General features: G+C 43.9%; 1 pseudogene across 1 annotated transcript; it reads left to right on the top strand.

Annotated features, from left to right (window-relative positions):
- The first annotated feature begins 9660 nt into the window (after positions 1–9660).
- LOC308346583 (large ribosomal subunit protein uL22-like) lies at positions 9661–10244 on the top strand (annotated as a pseudogene). Its single transcript has one exon. The product of its transcript is annotated as a large ribosomal subunit protein uL22-like (transcript).
- Positions 10245–11320: the final 1076 nt, after the last annotated feature.

Here is an 11320-nt window from a genome sequence, read left to right as displayed (position 1 = left end):
GCAACAGAAAATTACAAGGCATACTAAAAGACAAAAAATAGAATTTAAAGAGGCTGGGCAAGTATCAAAACAGACTCGGATATGGCAAAGATTCTGGAATTATCAGATGAAGACTTCAAAACTACTATGATTAATATGCTAAAGCTTCCAGTGGTAGACATGGACACCATGCAAGCACATATTGGTACTGTAAATAAAGGGATGAGAACTCTAAGAAAGAATCCAAAAGAAATGCTAGAAATCGAAACACCATAACAGAAATGGAGACTGCCTTTGATGGTCTCATCAATAGACTGCACATGGCCAAGGAGAGAATTAATGAGCTTGAATAAATGTCAATAGAATCTTCAAAAGTAAAGAGAAAAGAAAACATTGAAAGGCAGAGGAATAAAAATCAGAAATTACTATTATTCGATGTATTAATTTGTTTGGTCTACATAAAAGAAACCCCCCCAGAATGGGTGGCTTAACCAGTATTTTCTCAGGGTTCTTGAGGCTAGAAGTCCAAGATCAAGGTGTTGGCATGTTTGGCTTCTGGTGAGAACCCTCTTCCTGGCTTACAGATAGCCAGCTTCTCACTGAGTCCTCACAAAGAGTTTTCTTTATGCATTTGTGCAGAGAGAGAGAGAGAGAGAGAGAGAGAGATTTCTGGTGTCTCTTCCTCTTCCTACAGGAACAACGATCATACAGGAAAAGGCCTCCATTCTTATGACCTCATTTAATCGTAATTATCTTTTTAAAGACTCTATCTCCAAATACAGTCATACTGGAGGTTAGAGCTTTAACATAAATTTTGGGGAGACATAATTCAGTCCCTAATTCCCAGAGATCAGTAGGCATAGGCCTGGAATGGAAAGTGGGGTTATCTAGAGCTTGTGAGTACTACTGCCACTCACCTGGAAGCCATGAGCTAGCCCTTTCTGCTGCTGCAGAGCGTGGAACCCACAGCTCCTCCACTATTGCCACACCTACAACCAATCCACAGATTGTGGTCACATACAGTTGCTGCCACCAGAACAGAGCAGGGGAAATGCTTTCTCCCATCCAGCAGCCTCTAGTGCCTTTTACTAACAAAACCTTCCTGGGAAATGTAGCTCATAGACCTCCAGCCCTGGCAGTACAGATGGGAATATAGAACGACAATTTTGGAGCTGTGCCCATGGACGAATAAACAACACAAATGGCAGGATTGAAAAGCTTGAGAATTGGGATGCAGGTATCCTTTGTCAACAAGAAAAAAGAAAAGCAATTAGAATATTTAGGAAAAAACCATAAAGTTGTTTACAAAAGGGACAGTTTAACAATGAACAAACTAAAAATGTAGCTCGATCTTGAGCAACATGAATCCACCTAAGAAAAAGAATCCATTTGACCTTGATGTTCAAATCATTCTCCTTTGTGTGGTCTGGAAAAGCCATCAGACCTATAGAGAAGGAAACAACTTGTCTGCTAGGAATAGCACTTACAGGGTTATAAAAATGCAAATGTCATTTACTTGTTTTGACACATAGATAAAACTTAACAAAGAAAAGAAAACTTAATTACGGTTGTCAAACAGAATATTATAAATCTTTGATATTGTAAAAGGAGAACCCAGTGGATGGAGGGAGAGAGGGAGGAAGAAGAGGGGAGATGGGGAACACTCAGCACTGTCTACAGTGCTTAGAGGTGTCAGTGTCACAAATATAAAAACTAAAATTCATGATTTGGGGGAGGTGGGATTAGCGGAAATGAATGAAATGCTTATTTTTTAATAGTGCAGAATCAGAGGAGATCGAAGAGGACAAATGAGGAAGTAAAGATAAAACATATTACCAAGAGTCATGGTGGTGAATACATGGTGAATAAAGAAGTTTTCCAGAACAGAAACAAAGCCGAGAACTCCAGAACTACATCACAAGCAGCTATTGGTCCAGAGTCCCCTGAGGGGGTTGGCTGCCCCATTGCCTCTGAACAGTTTTGTGCTCTATTTTGTTTTTATCTTTTTTTTTTTTTTTTTTTTTTTTTTTTAATTTATTTATTTATTTGTCAGAGAGAGAGAGAGAGTGGGAGAGAGAGTGAGCGAGCATAGGCAGAGGGAGAAGCAGGCTCCCCGCCAAGCAAGGAGCCCGATGCGGGACTCGATCCCAGGACGCTGGGATCATGACCTGAGCTGAAGGCAGCTGCTTAACCAACTGAGCCACCCAGGCGTCCCTATTTTGTTTTTATCTTTTGCCATTTGTTTCCAAAGGTATTTACACAGAGTTTTGTTTCCATGACCTGTACAAGGCTGCTAGGGATTTTTCTGGGCCTGTTTGTCTTACAGTAACCACCACGAGGCTGTGTGTATCTTGACAAATTAGATGTTGTTTGCTTTACTTCTCAAATTTACACTTTTGGCCAAAGGTACATTTGCCTTCTCTTTCTCGCTGGTTCAGGGCAGGGAAGTAAGGCTGGGGACAGCTTCAGATGCCCTGGGAGGAGCAAACTGGCTATTCCTCAGACCTGTGGCTCTCTCTCCTGGGCTATGACTAGTGTGCAGCTGGGTGGCCCTGGGCCTTGTCTAGCTGAGCATGGAAGCAGGACAGCAGGGGTCCCCCTAGTAGCCCATGGAGTGTCTGATGGCACCAGCAGGAGGGGTCAGCCACCATTGTCAGACACTCACATCCCTGGTAACCCATAGCCAAGTGATCCTACCCAACCAGTACCCACTTCCCAGTTTGATGGAAGTTAATGGTGCTGTGTCCTGCACAGGCACCTTGTGGGCAGCAGCCCCAACTATCCCTTGTTTGGGATTTCCTTAAGCCCTCCACCTCCACCAAGAACAGCCAGGCAGTGAAGGGCCCGATGTTTTACCCTCTGCCAGGGAGCTGGATGCTGGGCTCCCCCTCTTCCCATCTCCAGGTCTTGCTTGCCAGGACGTGCAGACACCTGTCTTGTCCTCCAACATCTGAGTTCCAGCCCATTCCCTGGCATTTCCAGTACATTGTATGCCCTGGTCCTGACTCTGTACACACTTTGCTCTTGGTTTTTCTTATCTAGCTTTGACTCTTGAACTTGCTATAACTCCAGATACTGGCTTGATCTTTCTAGCTTTGTCTACCCATTTTTGCTTTTAAGGAGTCCATTAAGTGACCCACTGTAGCTAGGCTGTGAACAAGGGGGCGGGCAAGATATCTATGACGTGACAACTTTTGTTCTCAGCAAGCACTCATTGTGCACCAGGCATTGCTCTAGACATTTGACACATGTTAACTCCTTTACCCCTCGTTAGACCCAAATTTATTTCCTTTATCTATAGACAAGGCTACTGCGGCATAGAGAAGTGAAGTGACTTGCCCAAGGTCACACAGCTAGTATAGGACAGAGAAGGGTTTGAATTCAGGCTCTGGAGTCCAGGCTTTTAACGCCTCCAACTTACTACCTCTTCCTGAGGGTTGCTGGTGACGTTGGCCTGGGGTAAAGACAAATTCCATCACGTTGTTGTCCTACCTGTTTCCTGGAATATGGAGAAGGATACAGACTACGCCTCGGCGTCCTACGAAGGCCTGGATATTTAAATAGTATTATCTGTGTTAGTTTCTGAGGGCTGCTCTAACAAAGACCACAAACTGGGTGGCTTAAAACAATAGAAATTTGCTGTCTCACAGTCCTGGAGGGTAGAAGTCCAAAGTCCGAAGTCCAAAGTTCCTGTCAGCAGGGCCCGTTCCCCCTGAAGACCCTAGGGAGAACCCATCCTCCCTCCTTCTAGCTTCTGGTGGCTCCAGATGTTCACTGACTCACAGCTGCAGTGCTTGAATCTCTGTCTCCACTGTCACCTGGCCTTCTTCCTGAGTGTCCCTGTCTTCTCCTCTTCTTAGAAGGTCACCAGTCATGTTTGATTAGGGTCCCCCCCCCCCAATTCAGTATGTCCTCATCCTAACTTGATCACATCTGCAAAGACCCTAACTCCATATAAGGTCACGTTCACAGGCACTGGGGGTTAGGACTTCAACATATCTTTTTCGGGGACACAATTCAACCCGTAGTTCAACGATCTTTGTACTGTGTTGTTCTTCTTTATGTGCTATAGACAACTAACATAATTTCCAGAATATGCAGCAATGCCACCTGCAATACATGAGCTATGTTTTTAGAAAAATTTTCTTCACAAGCTTGTCATCGTGGAACAAGCTAACACCATTCCACTGGGGGCATATCATCCGAGAAGAGGGAACAGAAATATGGAGCCTTGAATTTCAAGACTGGGAAGAATTTACCAGTTCTGCTGTCCAGCTGTGCCCTTGGAACAAAGAGGAGGTCAGAATCTCAGGTGACCTGCTCAAGGACACACAACAGTCCTGGCCCTCGGACTCCTGTGTTCTTCACCGAATGGGCCACACTAGCTCTTGGAGGCTCTCGGATGTGCCGACAGAATCTAGTCATGTCCCTGTGCCCCCAAAGATCTGGGGAGAGTGCCTTCTGACAGTGACCAGATCCTCCCCTTCCCAGCCTCCCTGTAGGTCAGGTGATCCTATTTAGCCAATGAGAAATAGGGGGACATTTGCTTTTTCCCTCCTTAATAAAAGCTGAGAAGCATTTGATGACACGAAGAACATCATGTCTTTACTGGGGCACCAACAGCTGAGGGGACAGAGTAGGAGGGTGGAAGAGAAGCCTTCAGTACATCGTGCGGAACTGAACACACCTGGGAACTACCTACCTCCCGAATTTTTGTTTTGTGCGTGTGTGTATGAATTAACAAAACGTCTTTATTACCCGAGCCAGCATTAATGGGATCCTCTGGTAGCTGGAGTCCCTGGTAGGTCCAGGAGCCTCACCTTGACAAGAGCTCCTCCTTGAGCACCGTCTACAGTTCAGCTGGCCCCATGAGAGGGCTACTCAGGCTTCCCGGTCCTCCAGTTGGTCACTCTTTTGCAGGTTAAGCCAGCTGGCTATGCTCCCAGTTCAGACAAGATGGGAGGTATTCTGTTCATTCATTCATTCATTCATTCGTTGGTTCACTCGGGAAACATGTGTTGAATAGTTACAGTAATACATAGACAAAGAAGTCCTTGCAGTGAGCTTTGTGCCTGCCTATCACACATGCCTCACCCTGCACTGGGTGGTGTCGACCCCATTGCCTGCTTCCAAGCTTGACTTGAAGCTTCCCAAGGTCAGGGCTGTGGCTTTCCCAGGGAGTTGCAGTCTGGGGTTGGCAAGGGCAATGGGCCATAGTCAGAGCTCATCGGGGTGGTATGGTGGTGTCCAAGCAAGATACATTTGCTGTCCAGCTTCTTGCTGAACCAGGTGGTCAGTGGTCGATTGAGACATGAAACTCAGAGGCTGCCACCTCAGACTGGTGTCCCCTCAGCCTGCCAGCCCATCTGACCAGGAGGGACTTGACATCCTATGGGATTCTGCCTCTCCCACATCTCTTCCCTCATCTCCCCTTGCTTTTCTCCTTCCCCCAACACAAAGCCTTCACTTATCCCAGAGGAATGCTGAAAAAGATCCTTGGGGACATCATTCCTTGTCATGTGTGGGTTTTGTGTCCTCAATTCCAGTACACTGAAGTAAATTTACTTTGACTAATTTCTGGAATTCCTGTTCCCGTTTGGGAATTTATGTAAAAAAGGATGCCCAGGGAGTGGTCACCCCTGGAGCAGGGATAGGTGGTGACTGTAAGGGGAAATGAGGAAAACACGAGCCTCCTTGGGGGCTGCTCATGTTCTGTGTTTCAGTCTGGGGGCTGTTTACAGGGCTAGATTCAGTTTATGAACATTCATCAGATATGCATACTTGTCTGCACATATGTAACATATCAATTAAAAAGTGTTTCATGGGGCGCCTGGGTGGCTCAGTGGGTTAAAGCCTCTGCCTTCGGCTCAGGTCATGATCCCAGGGTTCTGGGATTGAGCCCCGCATCGGGCTCTCTGCTCACTGGAGAGCCTGCTTCCTCCTCTCTCTCTGCCTGCCTCTCTGTCTACTTGTGATCTCTGTCTGTCAAATAAATAAATAAAATCTTTAAAAAAAATAAAAAAATAAATTTAAAAAAATGTGTTTCATTTTTGGTTTAAATAAAGAGAATAACCAGATTTGCATTTTGCTTTGGAGAATGAAGAGAACACAAATGAGTGGTTTCCGTAAGGTCCTGGGTCCTGGGTGTTTATGTTCCTGCCCTCGTTGGGTTCCCCGGTGGCTAGAAGGAACCTGTGGGGACCCAGATGTCTTTGCGACTGTCCTTGCCTAGCTTCCTGGCGCTGCCTTCAGAGACTGTCGCTGGATCTGTCTGTTTACTGCCTGGGAATTTCCGTTTTGATGATTTTGTGGGGTGGCTGCTGCAGGGCCCTGGAGGCTGATGGGCGTGTATTTCATCAAGCACAGTAATGTTAATATCCATCCATAGCTCTGCAACATTTATATGAAGAGAATTAAAACCACAGTAACTGCCATGATAAACGTCCATACCCTTGGCTCCTACCAGACCTTCTGGTAGAACTGGAGCCTGGATCAGTTCCAAAAAGGATAAACTTAATATTAATGATAATAATACTTTGCACTTGGTCTAGTAAAAATATTTTGAATACAGCGGAGGCAAGGATATGAATGTTTGCTTGGCGCTATTTATCAGGAAGTTCTTCTGCTTGTTTATTATGTTAAGGCTTTGTATACAGAAACTATTTTTTCCTCCCTCACCACCGGGGGCCATATTTCTTGCGGGTTGCTACATCCAAAGTTTAACAGGAAGTTGCTGTTCATATTTAAATGGTATGTTTTTGAAACATATCTGTAAATAGCTGAAGACAGAACAGCTGAAGGTGTGGCGTTGTTTAATATCCTCCCTGACAGATATTTTTGCACTTGAAATTACATCTCAGGAGTTGTGAAACAGGAAATTTAAAAGCACCAAGTCCAGGAGATTGTAACATTTTAATGCTTATCCATCTTTAAATCTGTGGAGGTTCCGAGACACTCAGGGAATAGAGAATTTTTTTTTTTTAATTGGAGGGTGAATTGAAGAATTACTCTTACTTACATCTAAACATATTATATGAGTGCAGGAGACGATCTGGGAGAAGCAAAGTGAGTATATTCTCTTCTACTTGTGGGGGAGAGAGTAACTTTTTATATGCAGCATGGTGGTAATTTTTTTCTCCAGTAATTATTAAGTTTTCTTGCAGATCTTTTATTTTCTCCAGGGAACATTCCCCTGATGTATGATACAGCACCCATGGGGACCCTGGCGCCAGTGAAACCACAGCACCAGAATGATGGGTTAGAGCTACAGACACCTGAACAACAGGTCCCTTACATAGATATTGCAGCAATCCCCCTCCAGGACAGGGCCTCCAATAATGTATTATTTGTGAGATAGGATCACCCAAGGACCAGTCTGCTCAGGCTCTAACTCAGACTCCAAGATGCAGCTTCAGTTTCTTTATGGGGTCTACATTGTCATAACTTGGCATTTGAAATCCTTGGGAGTCACAGATCTTGTTACAGTAAATCTGGCTTCAGATCCATCCCAGGTGACTACGCTACCCCCATAAATCTGGTAGGCATAAAGTCTGTGCATCACAGAGACATTGTGCTGGTTGGCTCAAGAATTTGGAAGGTTCATTGACTCCAACTTAGATGTTTTCCTGGGTTAAGGAAAAAGCAATTATGTGTTTATTCTGTGGAAGCTTAAGGGCTCATAAAACTAGGGGAAAACAGACTTCTGATTTAAGATGGTGGATTTTACACATGGATTTTTCTTTTTTATTCCAAATCCCAATAAAGAGGTACAAAATGCAATAATCTTCCAAAACAGGAAGGGGGGGTTAAAGAAGGGGTTATAGGTAAACAAGACATTAAAATGGATACAGGGAGATAGAGAGCAGAGGGCACAGATAACCAATGGGGCAGAGCCAAGTATGAGTGCACAGCGACATGGTGGTAGGCTCATAGCAGTGGCCAATGCTCCCAACAGAATATGGAGAGACTGTAGGATCACAGCTGAAAGTGAAAAAAGAAATCAAAGAGGATGTTTAATGAAAGGTTTGTTAACAAGACAGTTGTGTCAATCAGTCCCTTCCCCAGACCCCTCCCCATTTCACAGGGAGATACTGATAATCAGATGTTTATCCCTAGGCAAACTGACAAACTAACCAAGCAGAGGCTCTTCCTAAAGATAGTTGGCCAAGGAGATCCATGGTGCTTAACGTAGGTATTGGTGCTTCCTATTCTAATATCCAGAGATGGTCCCAAGAGCACCAAAATGCTATTTGTGAACCCTAAAGCAAAGTCTACTGATTTGCAAGGCCCTCTCCACATAGGTTGCCTCTACTCAGGCCTTTCCTTAACTCAAGAGTATGGCCTGTTAACAGACACATGAAAAAATTCTCCACATCCCTTGGTATCAGGGAACTACAAATCAAAATCACAGTGAGATACTACCTTATATCAGTCAAAATGGCTAAAATTAACAAGACAGGAAACAACAAATGTTGGCAAGGATGTGGAGAAAGGGGAACCCTCTGACACTGTTGGTGAGAATGAGAATGCAAGCTGGTGCAGCCACTCTGGAAAACAGTATGGAGATTCCTCAAGAAGTTAAAAATAGAGCTACCCTATAATCCAGCAACTGCATTACTAAGTATTTACCCAAAAGATACAAATGTAATGATCCCAAGGGGCACCTGCACCCCAATGTTCATAGCAGTAATGTCCACAGTAGCCAAACTGTGGAAAGAGCTGAGATGCCCATCGACAGATGAATGGATGAAGAAGACATGGTATATCCTATGGTATATACGGTATATATTATATACATATGGTGGAATATTAGTCATCTGAAAGGATGAATATTTGCCATTTACATCAACGTGGTTGGAACTGGAGGGTATTATACTGAGGGAAATAAGTCAATCAGAGAAAGACAATTATCATGGTTTCACTTATATGTGGAATATAAGAAACAGGGCAGAGGACCGTAGGAGAAGGGAGGGAAAACAGAATGTCCTTCATCCTAAAATATGAACAGAAGACCAAGGATAACTAGGCCCATGGGAAAGCTGGCCATTTGAAAGAAAAAGACCAAGAATACTGAAAGGAATATCTGGCTCCCTAGAAAAAAATGATAACCCAGGAACCAGAGACACCTTGACAAATCTAGTCAGTATCCTCAGAGAAATTTAGGGGTGACTTTTCCATCCACATAATCAGAAGCTGGGGGGCAGTTGCATAGTGGTAAATGTTAATAGACCAGAGAAATGTGGAACCTACAATAGCTCTGGGAAAATCCAGAAACTGAAGAGGGCTCAGGAGCTGTAAGCATTAGTTAACTCTCAATGAAGGGATTGAGAGAGGTTCAAATGAGCAAGAATGGTTGAAAATCTATACAAGAAGTAGACAGACTTCCCAGGATCCCCTCCCTCACCCTGTTACCATCATCAAATTACCAGCATCCTCCCTTCTCAGCAGGTCAGAGCTTTCTACTATGAGAAGCTAAACCATGGAAACTCTAGACTCAGGAACACCAGGCACCAAGAAGGTAAGGTTCAAAAACTGAAAAGGAGAGGTTAGGACAGAATCCACATACCAAAGGCTGAGACTTCTCAGTTCCCTTACTTGCCTCTGCTCCAGAAACACTGGTAACCTAGATACAAAAAATGCAGGAGAGCTCTTCCACTCAGTGGCCTGGGGTGATCCCTGAAAATGGTTAGCTATTCACTTGACCCAGAAAACCCTACAAAATCATGCAAATCAAGAGGTTCAAATGTCTGTATTCACTTTAAGAACACACGTGAAACTGCCCAGGCATAAAGGGTATGCATATCTGAAAAGCCACGAAGTATCTGAAAGACGTCACTTTGCAGAAGCAGTGTGTGCCATTCCATCGCTACAATGGTGGAGATGGTAGGTGTGCCCAAGCCAAACAGTGGGGCTGGACACAGGGTCAGTGGCCCAAGAAGAGTGCTGAATTTTTACTGTACATGCTTAAAAATGCAGGGAGCAATGCTGAACTTAAGGATTTAGATGTCGATTCTCTGGTCATTGAGCACATTCAGGTGAACAAAGCCCCCAAGATGCGGTGTAGAATTTACAGGGCTCATGGTTGGATTAACCCATACATGAGCTCTCCCTGCCATATTGAGATGATCCTTACTGAAAAAGAGCAGATTGTTCCTAAACCAGAAGAGGAGGTTGCACAGAAGAAAAAGATATCCCAGAAGAAACTGAAGAAACAAAAACCTATGGCCTGCCTGGGAGTAAATTCTGCACAGAATAACTGCAAATAAAAATGTTTTAAAATTTCAGGAGAATGAAGATTTTTTTTTCCTTTGGGGACTCAGAGCAGGAAAAGAGATAAGATCTCCAGATATTGACAACTGGGGCTTCCCCCAATAAAATAGCTCAACCAGGTCACCCATTGTGAATCCCAGTACTTGGCAAGCCCTGTAGGTCTTAGGGCCTCCCTCACATGTGCAAAATATTATTGCAAGCAAGCAAGGATTACTCAACATGTGAAGAAAGCCTATAGCAGGAAAGAAGACAAGCAGAAACAGAAAGAAAAATGAAGGCTGAAAAAGAAAAAAATGCAACAAGCAGAAGAAAACTTAGAAAAATAACTGAAATCTCAGAAATAAATTTATCCATCAAGCAAGATTACTGTATGTCTGTTTTGGCTGATGATTGTGTAATAGGAACATGATTTGTCTACCCTCTTGAAGCAATTGAAAATCTGAAAAAAATATATGAAACTGACCTTCAGACATTAAACATCAGACAACATTGAGAATGATAACTGAGAGAGGGGAAACAAAAGAAGTGAGCCTTCAGGTCGGCCCAGAGTACGTCCTGGAGAGAGTTTGCACAGGGAGGAGGAACTCAGATTGGGCCTGGTGGCCTCTCTGAGTTGAAGAGACTGGGATGCAAGCCTGGCAAGGTCAAAGCAGCTCGAGTTCACTGAGCAGATATTGAAGAAGAGAGAACTGCAAGAGGTAGAGGGCTTTAGAGATCTTTAAAGACCCCCAGGGATCTTCAGGTGAGTACTGATAAGTGGATGCATGTGAGGAAATGACATGAGGCTAGAAAAGAACTACCCCAAAAGGACAGAAAGAGCAACTCTGAAACTTACTCAGGGCTGGGAATAGTTCATATTGTCACCAGCCAGAGTAGAAAATCTCATGATTCATGGGGAATTGGGTAGAGTACTCAAAAAGCTATTGTCTTAGTAGTGGGGGAAAGTTTGCTCTGGTGGGGCCTAGCAAAATATATCTTAAAACCTCTAAAATATCAAACTGTTCCCAACTAACTTAACTGCATAGAAGAACAAAGTTTAAGAATATTTATATAAGTAGGACAACATTCATTA

This window comes from Martes martes, assembly GCF_963455335.1.
Source record: "Martes martes genome assembly, chromosome: 7".
In the NCBI taxonomy this organism is placed as follows: Eukaryota; Metazoa; Chordata; class Mammalia; order Carnivora; family Mustelidae; genus Martes; species Martes martes.
Note: the sequence above shows the minus strand (reverse complement) of the source record. Positions and strands in the feature narration are given on the sequence as shown.